At 40.7% G+C, this 13,486-nt stretch overlaps 1 long non-coding RNA gene across 1 annotated transcript in view; it reads left to right on the top strand.

Moving 5' to 3' along the window:
- Positions 1 to 13,486, top strand: part of LOC117307710 (uncharacterized) — a 75,800-nt gene that overhangs the window by 54,698 nt on the left and 7,616 nt on the right. The window contains exons 3-4 of the long non-coding RNA XR_004521602.2: positions 7,438 to 7,528; positions 7,630 to 7,722. This is a non-coding gene — a long non-coding RNA (uncharacterized lncRNA). The remainder of the gene's footprint in view (positions 1 to 7,437; positions 7,529 to 7,629; positions 7,723 to 13,486) is intronic.

The raw sequence follows: 13,486 nt of genomic DNA, 5'->3' as shown, positions 1-13,486 counted from the left end.
TCTCGGTCACTGATGTATGCCTAGTAAAAATAACACGTTTCAGTGTTAACCTTCATAAAACATACATAGAAGATAAATAACCACATCATCATTTAAGGCATTCCAAATCCAGGTGTCAATTACATTCGTTTTACACGTTTATGAATTTCTGTATTTTTTTTCATTGAGTAGATAAAAGACCACAGACTGACTGACACTTACTATTAAAATATGTACATGATACACAGATACTTCAGATTTGGTCTCATATAAAATGACTAGGGGGATCCTTTAATTTCTAGGAAGGAAATGGCAAAGAAAAATTAGATGAATTGTGAGACAGTGATGTGTTTTATCACACGATTGAACCAGAGAATTTACATTGTCTTCGAATTATGATAGCCTTATTTAGACTTATGTAAAATGAGGAGGGAGAGGAAATTATTGCTCAGTTCTTCCCCATTCATTAGTCACAATACATGGAATGTGTGGACAGGAATATGGATGGGGATGTAAATGGGATGTGTGGGTGATTGGAGAGGAGGAGGGAAAGGAGACAGCAAAGGCTCCTGCAGCTCTGTCTCCAGGCTTGACCTCTCCCAGACCTTGAGACTGCCAAACCCAACCTCCTATGGACATCACCACTTGACTGACCGTGGCCACTCAGGTTTCAGCGTGTCCAAAACTGGACACATCATCTCCCCATCATTCTCCCAGACCTGTTTCTCCTCATCTACTTCCCATCTGTCTACTAGTCAATCAGGCCAAAATCAAAGCAACATCCTTGACTCCTTCCTTTTTATCCATTTTCACATCTATCATTTAACATATCTCACTAATTTTAGTTTTGAGATATTTTTTGTGTTGACACGCTTCTCTTTTTTTCTCTAAACTATTGCCCTGGCTCTGATCTTTATCATCTCTGGCCTGATATCTCTGTCTCTAATGCCTTGTCCTTTAAGCCATAGCTTGATGTATTTACAATGTAAATACGACCCAGCCATGACTCTTAAAATTCTTCAATGAGTCCCCATTAAATACAGGATAAAACCCTAACTGGGTTCACATGTGTCCAAGACCATCTCTTATCTGGTCTCTGCCTTCCTCTCCACCCACATTAAAGACTCTAGACTTTATCATAATAGCCAGACTTTATCATAATATCATAATAGCCATAATTTTGAGTAAGTACTCAAAATTAATGATTACTAGCACTTTTACCTCTACTATGTGCTTAGAAATTGTATTAAAGTGCTATCTTTACATATTTGTTTCCCCAATAAGGTTCTTGGGAGCAGAAATTGGGTATCTCATTTTTTAAACTTGGTATAATATGTGCTCATTGGCGATGCCTACTTAATGTTTTTTCAACTAAACTGAAAATAAACTTTTCAGTTTAATGTTTCAGTTTAATGTTTAAGTAGGCGATGCCTACTTAATGTTTTTTTAACTAAACTGAAAATAAACTTTTGTATCGCAATTGTAGCACCACTGAACGACTCAAAGTGTGGGTTTCCTTCTCTTCCCTTTCACTATGATAATAGAAAACTTTATCTTCCAGGACAGAGAGTAGTTAAGAGTGAGTCCCATGAACTGGATAGGAGGTGAATGTTGGGATCCTGGGTCTAGGAGCTCAGGGAACTTCAGGGGCAGGTAGGCGAAGGAACAGACACCTTGATCTTGTGCAATAGGCATGGAGGGGATCAGGCCTGTGGCAGGGGAAATATCTCCTCTACTCCAGAATTTGAGTGAATCTGGGACCCCAAGAGTTCTAAGCAGTGACGAAGTATCAAGTGCAAAGGAAGGAGGCAAAGAGCTAAAGGAAGATGATATGGGTCAAGGCCACAGAAAGTGGACTTACGAGGGAAAAAGGCCACTCCATCTGCCTCAGTTTTCCAAGTTTTATATTGGGCACTTGACTCCAAACAGAAATGAGTAAAACTTTTAATGGAAAAAAGAATTTTTGAAGATGCTGCTAAACACCACAATTCAGGTTACAGATTCCATGGGATTGGCAAGACTATTGGCTTCATGGAAAGAAATAAATGATTGATGTATTGGACACTGAAGAGAATAAGCTAGTGAGCTCATACAAAGATCGGACATCTCAGACTTCCATCAGGTCTGGACTTGTGATGACTTTTTTTTTTTTTCCTGACATTTGGTTCTAGTTACTTAATCTATCCCTTTGGAGCACTTGCTTATCTGAAGGTAAAGGAATGAATATCTCCCAAAGGATACTATGTCTCAGTGATTTTTAAAAACTTTTTTTCTTATCACACTTCCAACACTATTTTAATCATATTTCTTGGTAATTTCAAAGCTTGCACCCACACGCTTGCTGCCTTAATGTGAAAGTTCTGCTTTGTCTTTTCACACACTAACAGGACATGCCATTGAGTAGAATAATTTAACTTTTCTATAGTAGTTATAAACTCTTATTTCATAACCAATTCCTGTTTGCCTCGACACAGGCACATAAGGCCCATTACAAAAATTTTTTGGAGAACTCCAAGATCAAGGAAGAATGTTTGCTCATCACACTTTCCTGATAAGGAGTCATGACATCTTAGCCTGTATCTGTGACTCATATTGAAAGTATGTTTCATGACTTTCTAATATGGCGTCATAATCTTGAAGTAGGATCCTCTTCCTTTTTATCACATCATTGTGGAAAGTTGCACACATATCCTGCATTTCCAATGTCTGATACAGGCAATTAAAATATAATAATACTCATGAGTTTCAACAGCTCTGAAATTCCACGATGATTTGCCTTGGGGTGGGCTTACTTTTATCCATTTTCCTGGTATTCAGTAGGCCCTTGGAACCTGGAAGCTTATGTCATTCGATCCTGAGAAATTCTCTTGGATTACTTCTTTTTGTCTTTTTCATTTGCTATATTTCTAATATAATATTTAATGCATAGATGGGAATATTGCCATTAGCTTTCATTCACTATGGCTTCCTCCCCCTCCCATTCTTTGCCTTTCCATCCTCCCTGAAGAAAACACTATTCTGAATTTATAGTCATCACTCCCTTGTTTTCGTTTTATGCCTTTATCACATAAAAGTCCAACCAAATAATAGGGTGTGGGGTTTAGCTTGTGTGTGAGCTTTATACAAATTTGGCATTATCTTGTATATACTCTAGAGTGGGGGTCTGTTACCGAGTCCAAGCTCGCTCTGCCCACCGCACAACAGGCCAATAAATCAGAGATGAGGTGTTGAGGCAGGGAATACAACTTTGAAACCAGCAGACTGAGAAGATGGGAGACTAATGTCTCCAAAAAACCATCTTATGGGGTTTGGATGCCAGTTTCTTTTATAGAACAGAGAGGGGGAGGAGATGAGGAAGTACAGTAGGAAGGCCATAAGATTTGCCAGTGTCCCCAGAAATGGCCATTAATTTCTTCTTTCTTGCAGCCATCCACAGGTGGGCAGGGTCAGAATGTACAAAGGCACCTTGGTTTAACATTCAGGCAGAGGGGCAGTGTTCCCCGAGGCAAGCCATTGTGTATAGACAGTAAGTATGTTTTTAGTGAACAAAAGCAGCAGAAAGCAGCGGTTAAAGTAAAAGAAACAGACCCAACATGTAGTCAGATTTGGCTCTTCCCTGTTGCAGGTCAGCAAACTCATGAAAGAGCTGGAGAGTCTCTAAATATTTTAGTCTCTGTGAGCCTGTGGTCTCTGTCACCACTACTCTGCTGTTGTGGTGGGAGAGCAGAGATAAACAAGTGGGCTCACCCATGTTCAAATACGATTTAACTTAAAAAACAGGCGATGGGGCTCCCCTGGTGGCGCAGCGGTTGAGAGTCTGCCTGCCAGTGCAGGGGACACGGGTTCGTGCCCCAGTCTGGGAAGATCCCACATGCCGCGGAGCAGCTGGGCCCGTGAGCCATGGCCGCTGAGCCTGCGTGTCTGGAGCCTGTGCTCCACAGCGGGAGAGGCCACAACAGTGAGAGGCCCACGTACCACAAAAAAAAAAAACAACAGGTGATGAGCCATGTACTATAGTTTGCTGACTCCTGCTCTAGAGAAACTCTTCACATGTACACGGGAAATGCAAGAGTTTCTCTATGGTGTGTACAAAACAACACCAAATAAGTTACAAAAATGTTACATATTCTATCCAGTCTTCTGGATCTTGGTTGTTGCATTTTATATTATTCATCCAGGTTGTTTCTCACAGGGGTTGTCCACTTTTTCATTGCTACTCCACTGAGTGAATTAAAGTATCACAAATTATCCATTCTCCTGTCAAAACATATTTAATTTGTTTCTAGTGTTTGTTTTCTGGTGTGATTTTCTAAGATATATTCTCACCAACACTATACAAAGACATCTCTAAGACATACCTCCCCAGCACTTGATATTGTCAGATTTCTCAATTTTTGAATATCTAGCTTATTAAAAAATGGTAGGTCATAACTTGCATTTCCCTGATGGCCGAAGAGGTTGAACATTTTTTCATAATATGATGATGATGTAGATTTCCTGTCCTGTGAAATGCTTATATGAAAATTTTTTGTGGGGCAGAATTTAGGGTGGCACTTTTTTCTGTTTTTATTTGTCTTTCTTTTATTGACTTATCGGAGTTCTTTATACATATTTTCAGTTCTATATGTTGCAAAAATGTTCTAATTTGCCTTTTAAAAAAATTTTGTTTAAGATGTCTTAGCACTCTTAAATCTATCTCTACTTTCTTACATACTTAGTGTTTTGTGTGTTTTTAAGGAAAACTTTCTATCTCAAAGTCAGAAAGATATTCTCCTGTAGTAACTTCTAAAAATTTTGCCTCTAAAGAGGACTAGGGCTACTTAAAAAAACAATTAATTCCATATCTGGGGCAGGAAATATACAAGATGAATCTGGAACGTAATTGTCATACCAGAAAGCAGAGGCCATTAGAGACTACTAGGGTCATGTGAAAAGGACCAAGAAGCCAGCGTGAAAAAGCTCCCACTGGCCAAAAATAAGGCAATCTGAGTATGAAAAAAAAGTAATAATGGCATTTCAAATACATTAAAATCCATGAGTTAAAAGGATGCTTAAAGGAAGTAGCACGAACGAACGCAATCAGCAAAACTATTGAATTTCATGGGGGAATATGTGTACAAATCACTAATTTCCTTCAAAAAGTATATTTCAAGGACAAAAGCAGAGAAATCTAGATGGAAAGGGAGAAGAGATATATCTTAATGCAATCCGTGGGCCGTATTTGAATTCCGATTTAAATTATCTAACTACAAAAGGAGAAAAGTAGGAGTCAATTAGAGAAATTTAAGCAAAACTGGTTTTTTGGATGCTATGAAGAAATGATTATTTTTTCATTATGATAAAGGATCTTATGTTATGAATCTAGAGCCCTTACCTTTAGTGAGAGGTACTGAAATATTTGTGGATAAAACAACATGATGCCTAGAATTTGCTTCAAAGTAATCAGAGTTGAGGGAGAAAGTGGAGGTTTCAGGGAAACAAGAGAGGCCATAGGGTGATAATAATTGAAGCTAGTTGATGAGTATACAGAGGTTCATTAAACTGTTATCTCTACTTTTGTATATATTTGAATTTTTTCATAATAGAAATAAAATAAAATTCAATACCCAAATCCAATAATAATTTTTTCAACTACTCCATCGTCCCATGTGAATCAGTGGGTAGAGGGTGAATGGTCTGCTCTTTGCAGTCATTCCCAGACCCAGATGTAATGTCTTGTGTTACCTAGAAAAGAGCCTAAGGCAAAGCTTACAGATTAAGGGTTATCACAAGATGCAATTCCAGGGCATCAAGAAGGAATGAGGAAGGACGGAGATACATAGAAAGATGGAAAGCTATTACCAAATGGCTCATTACCTGGTTGGCCACAGCTTGAAAACCCAGCCAGGTAGTCATTCATACAGGACATCTCAGGAAGCTGTATGGAAATAGCACACCTTGGAACAGTCTTTCAAAATGAAAGAGAGAGGGATTTATCAATACGCTTATTCTAGTCTCCTGTCTCTCTCTGATCTAGGTTTGTTCCATGGAACATTAACTCTTTCAGCTTCTGGGTTGTGTTTCCCAGCCCCTCAGGACAGGTGCCGGGAGAAGCGTCTCTAACATGGAAGACACTTTGCCATTTGACATTGTTCTCTTAGTTTAAATGCTTTCCTGAAATCTTTGTGGATCCTTGCCAGTCTACTCCTATTTTAGAATGGGGCATCAAAAAGCTAACTGCAAGCTCTGCTTAGAAGGGAACCTGGGAAAAAGGGAGAAAAGTGTAGAAAGTGGGATCATCTAGCTGGGCTATTCTTTGGGATATCCCCAATACTATCTCTGGATGCCTGCAGGATAATGGCTACCAGATTTCTGGTGCTCGGGGGAGTCTGAATAATTCAGAATTTAAACTTTCACTTGCTTGCCCTTTTTCATTATGTCAACCCTGATCTTATCTATGTCTGTTGCACCGCAATCTGGCGGTCACCCTCTGTTTCACTGTCTCTAGAGAATCAAGTCCAGGTCACCTACCTTCCTACCGGGTTGGGGAGCGGCAGTGTGCAGGCTGTGTAGAGTGTGGGAGAGGATTTGAATTTCAAACTGCTCTTCAACAGACTACCAGTCTTTCTGTTTGTCTGTTTTTCGCTCAACCCTCAATTTCTAAGGTACCCGGTGCTGCCAGTTCCTGAGAGACATTCTGTGGGTACCAGCCTTCCCCATCGCTCACTTTCTAGGATTCAACTTTTTGGGTTCTGCTAAGTCAATTATCACTCATAATAACCCGTCTACTTTTTAATCTCAAAAAAGTTATTGCTGCTATATTCCCTTTAATTCTCTTTATCTCCCTAGCTTAATGCTTTAAAACAACAACAGCAACAATAAGAAAACTTTATGATTTTCTTGTGTGATTTTAGGAAAGACCTGAGATTAAATAAGCATGTATAATCTTTACCATCTTTAACCAAATATCTCCCAAAATTTCCTCCCTCACCGTGTCTGTGTTAGTTGACTGACTCCATCGTGACTCTCATGGCAGACATTTTCAATGCTGAGGAAAAGATATTTTTGTACTGTTGGGGGCCTTTTGGTGATCACTGTATTTCACCCCAGAGGTTTCTCCTCATGCACGAGTTGTGCTGTGACTCCTTAATAATGCAAAGCTGAGTCAAGTGATTTACCTGAAAATTTTTAAACGCCTTTAAAATTTTAAAAGCTTAAATTGTGGGGTCAGCTCTAAATCTTGCCTTATTTTATATTGTGCTCTTTCCTATGTCTTCACCCAAGCCCTTCCTCCTCAGCCTTTCTCCTTACCCCTCCATCCCTTGATGTCCAAAAAGATATGGGTTCCAGGTAAAGCAATGGAGACTGCAGAGTCTGGAAATTTGGAACCAGCAAGCCTGGCATGATCGAGTACAGAGTAGGGAAGTGGACGCTGCCCTGCTTTCAACAAGGACTGCATTCTCTTTCCTGTGATTTCAGCTGCCAGGCCAGGGGATCTTCAGACTGAGAACTTTCCAAGTCCACCATGTTGCAGCTCTGGTCTCGGTGCTTATTCCTGCCAGTTTAGGAGGTCGGTAAATCATTTTTTTGAACACTCTGGGGTCGAGTCAGAAATTAATACGAATACAAATTTCCTGGAACTCTTCTAATATTCAGATTCTGTTTAGCTAGGTCTTCCATGAGACCTGAGATTCCACATTTCCAACAAACTCCTTGGTGATGGATCCCCCATAGACCAGATGCTGCCGTTCTGAGGACCACACCGTGAGTAACAAGACTCTGGGTGCTCTTTCCTTCTTTATGTCCTGTCTACAACCTCCGGCACTGGTGGGGTGTAGTGCGCACTGTTGGTGCCTTGCCTACATACTAGCCCGCAGCTCTGTCTGCTCTGCTGCTAATGGCTTACATCTGCAACACTCAGAGAATTTCCATTGGGTTCTTGAGCCATGTCTCTAGTACTGAGAGCTGGGAGTAGTGAGAGTTTTACACCTCCCACAGAAGGCCCATAGCCAATAGCTGCCTGACGTGAGCATACAAAAGCCCAACTCCTTTCCTTTGTTCTGATGTGGTACAAACTCTGAAGTCTTACCCCCCAGAGCTCCTCAGGTAATCAGACTGAGTCTGGGACTTCACCCGAAATCCCAGACTTATTTGGCTTGCTCTCCTCCCTCCCCTGTACCCTTTCTGGTTTCCTCTGGGGGCCCTTCCTTAAATAATTCACTTCTACAAAAATCCTAGGCTTAAAGTCCGCTTCTGAGAGAACCCAACCTAAAACAAGTGGCCTTCGCCAAAATAGCTCTTAGGTTCTAACGGAATCTAAGAAGAGAGGGATTATAGCAGGAAAATCCCACATTAAGAGACAGTGCAGGGCTTCCCTGGTGGCGCAGTGGTTGAGAGTCCGCCTGCCGAGGCAGGGGACACGGGTTCGTGCCCCGGTCCGGGAGGATCCCACATGCTGCGGAGCGGCTGGGCCCGTGAGCCATGGCCGCCGAGCCTGCGCGTCCGGAGCCTGTGCTCCGCAACCGGAGAGGCCACAACAGTGAGAGGCCCGCGTACCGCAAAAAAAAAGAGACAGTGCACTGCTATTTCCTAGCACAGCGCCTGACACATAGTAAGTGCTTCATCAGTTTGAGCTCAATAAAGTTTATTCCTATATCAGGACCCACAAAATGGAGGCTGACCCAGTGCCCAGCCCACATCACTAACCTAAACCTAAGTCAGCCTGCACTTAGGGGCGATACCTATCAGGGAAAATTACCATACACCAGGCAGCATCCTTCAGCTCAGCCTTAGCTGGGTCATCTTACCCTGGGAAATAGGACCAGCTGCCTTATAAGGAAACCCCCGACCTCCTCACCAGTAATGCCCTGTTTTCACGTTGCCTCTTCGATTTACTGGATGATTGAATCAAATTTCTTGATAGTGTTGATGCAAAAACCTTATCTGATTTTTTGATCACGTGGTCAGGGCCCTCATCATACCTGAACACCTGCCTAGGCAGGGCCAGTCCCCTCGCTGCTCACTTCTAAACCACCCACATGCTGTTTGGGGATCTCTGGGTGGTACAGAGGCTCAGCGCCATATGCCCCCAGACCACTCCTTTAACATAGATCTGAAGCGCTGAAGTCTCAGTTGTTGGCACTCGCATGCCTTTGCTTCCACTCTCCACCCCTGCTCCAGGAAAGAGCACCAGAGCATCTAGTCATTGCCACATCGACCCCAGGCTGCTGACCCAGCACTCCTCCCTAATGATACATTTCTAATCATGAGGAAAGGCAGGAAGACTGCTCTACACGCAAAGCCCACTTCCTGCATATTTGTAATGGCAGCACATCACGCAGCCGCTGTGTCGTGTGCAACCCAGCTGTGCACGTATTCTTGCAACATTTTTGGAATGCAGGCCCAGCAGATGCACACGTGGTATGAAGCATCCTCACTCTAAGGACGGTTAAGTGACGTGGAGCATTTTTGTTTTTGAGTTTTATTTATTTTTTTATACAGCAGGCTCTTATTAGTCATCCATTTATCCACATCAATGTATACATGTCAATCCCAATCTCCCAGTTCATCCCACCTCCCACCCCCACCACCCCGCCACTTTCCCCCTTGGTGTCCATACATTTGTTCTCTACATGTGTGTCTCTATTTCTGCCTTGCAAACCGGTTCGTCTGTACCATTTTTCTAGGTTCCACATATATGCATTAATATACGATATTTGTTTTCTCTTTCTGACTTACTTCACTCTGTATGACAGTCTCTATGACGCGGAGCATTTTGAAGAAAATGTCCACACAATCTTGTTTTTTATGCTTTCAATGACTGCATAGCATAACAAGAACTGGAAGTGAAGGTGAATGGTATCATAGCCCATGTGGACACAATATAATGGAATTACAGATGCAGCTGACAATAGAAACACACAAACATCAAAAAGTAAAACAAATGTTTGGCTTAGGTAACAGTTTGCATCCCTGAGGAGAGGTTTGTGAAGGACAAAGCTAGTTACAGACACTACAGATTAGTAACAGTTAAAATAAAACTAGGATTGATTAACTCTTTCAGTCCAGTTTGTTTCTTCTCCAGCCCATTCATTGTTCCCTTTATTTTCCTTGTTATCAGGAGAGGAAAAAACCTCATTTCTATTTATGTTGTAACAAATTCCCCACTGCTAGTTCATTCCCTCTATATCAATGGAGGAAGGGAAATGGACATCATTCTTGTCTGGCTGAGGACAAAACGTCCGTTTTGCTCCACTTGACAAACACCAGCTGTGCAGCCCAGGGGACCATCTACCTTCTACTTCAGTTTCTGGTTTCATATCCCAGTCTTCATAATTATTTTTGGCCTTCTTTGGCTTTGGCAATTCTTACATTTCCCTTTTTGCTTTTTTTTTTTGGATAAAGACTTTCCCACATAACATCTAGTTCTTCCTGCTCCTTGTTTTTTTTTGTTGTTGTTGTTTTTGTTTTGCAGTACACGGGCCTCTCACTGTTGTGGCCTGTCCCGTTGCGGAGCACAGGCTCCGGACACACAGGCTCCGGACGTGCAGGCTCAGCGGCCATGGCTCACGGGCCCAGCCGCTCCACCGCATGTGGGATCTTCCTGGACCGGGGCACGAACTCGCATCCCCTGCATCAGCAGGTGGACTCTCAACCACTGTGCCACCAGGGAAGCCCCTGCTCCTTGTTTTTGATGTTACCATTTCCTGGGATGAGAAAGTCCCTTAACCCCTACCACACACACCTAGATTCTTCACCCCAAATTCAAATAGGTAGTGGTTTACATGTCTGTCTTGTTCTCGAGGCAATGACCTTATACAGTAAATCAGATTTATCTTTGCTTTGAGTAAAGCGGACATTCAGTGAATGTTGAGTGAATTCAATTCCATTGAGTTATTTTTCAATATACTGAATCAAACCCTCCAACTACCCAATGCTATCCTCCATATCTTTTTTTTTGAGTTAATTAACTTGAAAGTTTATTTTATTTTTAAATTTTTATTTTATTTATTTTTAATACAGCAATTTCTTATTAGTTATCTATTATATACATATTAGTGTATATATGCCAATCCTAATCTCCAAATTCATTCCACCACCACCACCCCACCCCCGCTTTCCCACCTTGGTGTCCATTGTTTGTTCTCTACATCTGTGTCTCTACTTCTGCTGTGCAAACCTGTTCATCTGTACCATTTTTCTAGATTCCACATATATGCATTAATATACGATATTCATTTTTCTCTTTCTGACTTACTTCACTCTGTATGACAGTCTCTAGGTCCATCCACATCTCTACAAATGACCCAATTTCTTTTTATTTCTTTTTATGGCTAAGTAATATTCCTTTGTATATATGTACCACATCTTCTTTATCCATTCATCTGTCGATGGGCATTTAGGTTGCTTCCATGACCTGGCTATTGTAAATAGTGCTGCAATGAACATTGAAGTGCATGTGTCTTTTTGAATTATGGTTTTCTCTGGGTATATGCCTAGTAGTGGGATTGCTGGGTCATATGATAATTCTATGTTTAGTTTTTTAAGGAACCTCCATACTGTTCTCTATAGTGGCTGTATCACTTTACATTCCCACCAATAGTGCAAGAGGGTTCCCTTTTCTCCACACCCTCTCCAGCATTTGTTTTTTCTAGATTTTCTGATGGATACCCATTCTAACCGGTGTGAGGTGATACCTCATTGTAGTTTTGATTTATATTTCTCTAATAATTAGTGATATTGATCAGCTTACATGTGCATCTTGGCCATCTGTATGTCTTCTTTGGAGAAATGTCTATTTGGGTCTTCTGCCCATTTCTTAATTGGGTTGTTTGTTTTTTTAATATTGAGCTGCATGAACTGTTTATATATTTTGGAGATTAATCCGTTGTCTGTTGACTCATTTGCAAATATTTTCTCCCATTCTGAGGGTTGTCTTTATGTCTTGTTTATAGTTTCCTTTGCTGTGCAGAAGATTTAAGTTTCGTTAGGTCCCATTTGTTTATTTTTGTTTTTATTTCCATTACTCTAGGAGGTGGGTCAAAAAGATCTTGCTGTGATTTATGTCAAAGAGTGTTCTTCCTATGTTTTCCTCTAATAGTTTTATAGTGTCCAGTTTTACATTTAGGGCTTTAATCCATTTTGAGTTTATTTTTGTGTATGGTGTTAGGGAGTGTTCTAATTTCATTCTTTTGCATCTAGCTGTCCAGTTTTCCCAGCACCACTTATTGAAGAGACTGTCTTTTCTCCACTGTATATCCTTGCCTCCTTTGTCATAGATTAGTTGACCATAGGTGCGTGGGTTTATCTCTGGGCTTTCTATCCTGTTCCATTGATCTATCTTTCTGTTTTTGTGCCAGTACCATATTGTCTTGATTACTGTAGCTTTGTAGTTTAGTCTGAAGTCAGGGAGTCTGATTCCTCCAGCTCCATTTTTTTCCCTCAAGATTGCTTTGGCTATTCAGGGTCTTTTGTGTCTCCATACAAATTTTAAGATTTTTTGTTCTAGTTCTGTAAAACATGCCATTGGTAATTTGATAGAGATTGCATTGAATCTGTAGATTGCTTTGGGTAGTATAGTCATTGTCACAATATTGATTCTTCCAATCCAAGAAAATGGTGTATCTCTCCATCTGTTTGTGTCATCTGTGATTTCTTTCATCAGTGTCTTATAGTTTTCTGAGTACAGGTCTTTTGCATCCTTAGGTAGGTTTATTCCTAGGTAATTTATTCTTTTTGTTACAGTGGTAAATGGGATTGTCTCCTTAATTTCTCCTTCTGATCTTTTGTTGTTAGTGTATAGGAATGCCAGAGATTTCTGTGCATTAATTTTGTATCCAGCAACTTTACCAAATTCATTAATTAGTTCTAGTAGTTTTCTGGTGGCATCTTTTGGATTATCTATGTATAGTATCATGTCATGTGCAAACAGTGACAGTCTTACTTCTTCTTTTCCAATTTGTATTCCTTTCTTCTCTGATTGCCTTGGCTAAGACTTCCAAAACTCTGTTGAATAATAGTGACGAGAGTGGACATCTTGTCCTGTTCCTGATCTTAGAGGAAATGCTTTCAGTTTTTCACCATTGAGAATGATGTTTGTTGTGGGTTTGTTATATATGGCCTTTATTATGTTGAGGTAGGTTCCCTTTATGCCCACTTTCTGGAGAGTTTTAATCATAAATGGGTGTTGAATTTTGTTGAAAGCTTTTTCTGCATCTATTGAGATGATCATATGGTTTTTCTTCTTTAATTTGTTAATATGGTGTATCACATGGATTGATTTGCGTATATTGAAGAATCCTTGCATCCCTGGGATAAATCCCACTTGATCACAGTGTATGATCCTTTTAATGTGTTGTTGGATTCCGTTTGCTAGTATTTTGTTGAGGATTTTTGCATCTATATTCATCAGTGATATTAGTCTGTAATTTTCTTTTTTTGTAGTATCTTTGTCTGGTTTTGGTATGAGGGTGATGGTGGCCTCGTAGAATGAGTTTGGGAGTGTTCCTTCCTCTGCAATTTTTTGGAA

This window comes from Tursiops truncatus, chromosome 13 (assembly GCF_011762595.2).
Source record: "Tursiops truncatus isolate mTurTru1 chromosome 13, mTurTru1.mat.Y, whole genome shotgun sequence".
Taxonomy (NCBI): domain Eukaryota; kingdom Metazoa; phylum Chordata; class Mammalia; order Artiodactyla; family Delphinidae; genus Tursiops; species Tursiops truncatus.
The sequence above is the reverse complement of the archived record's forward strand: the minus strand, read 5'-3'. Positions and strand labels throughout refer to the sequence as shown.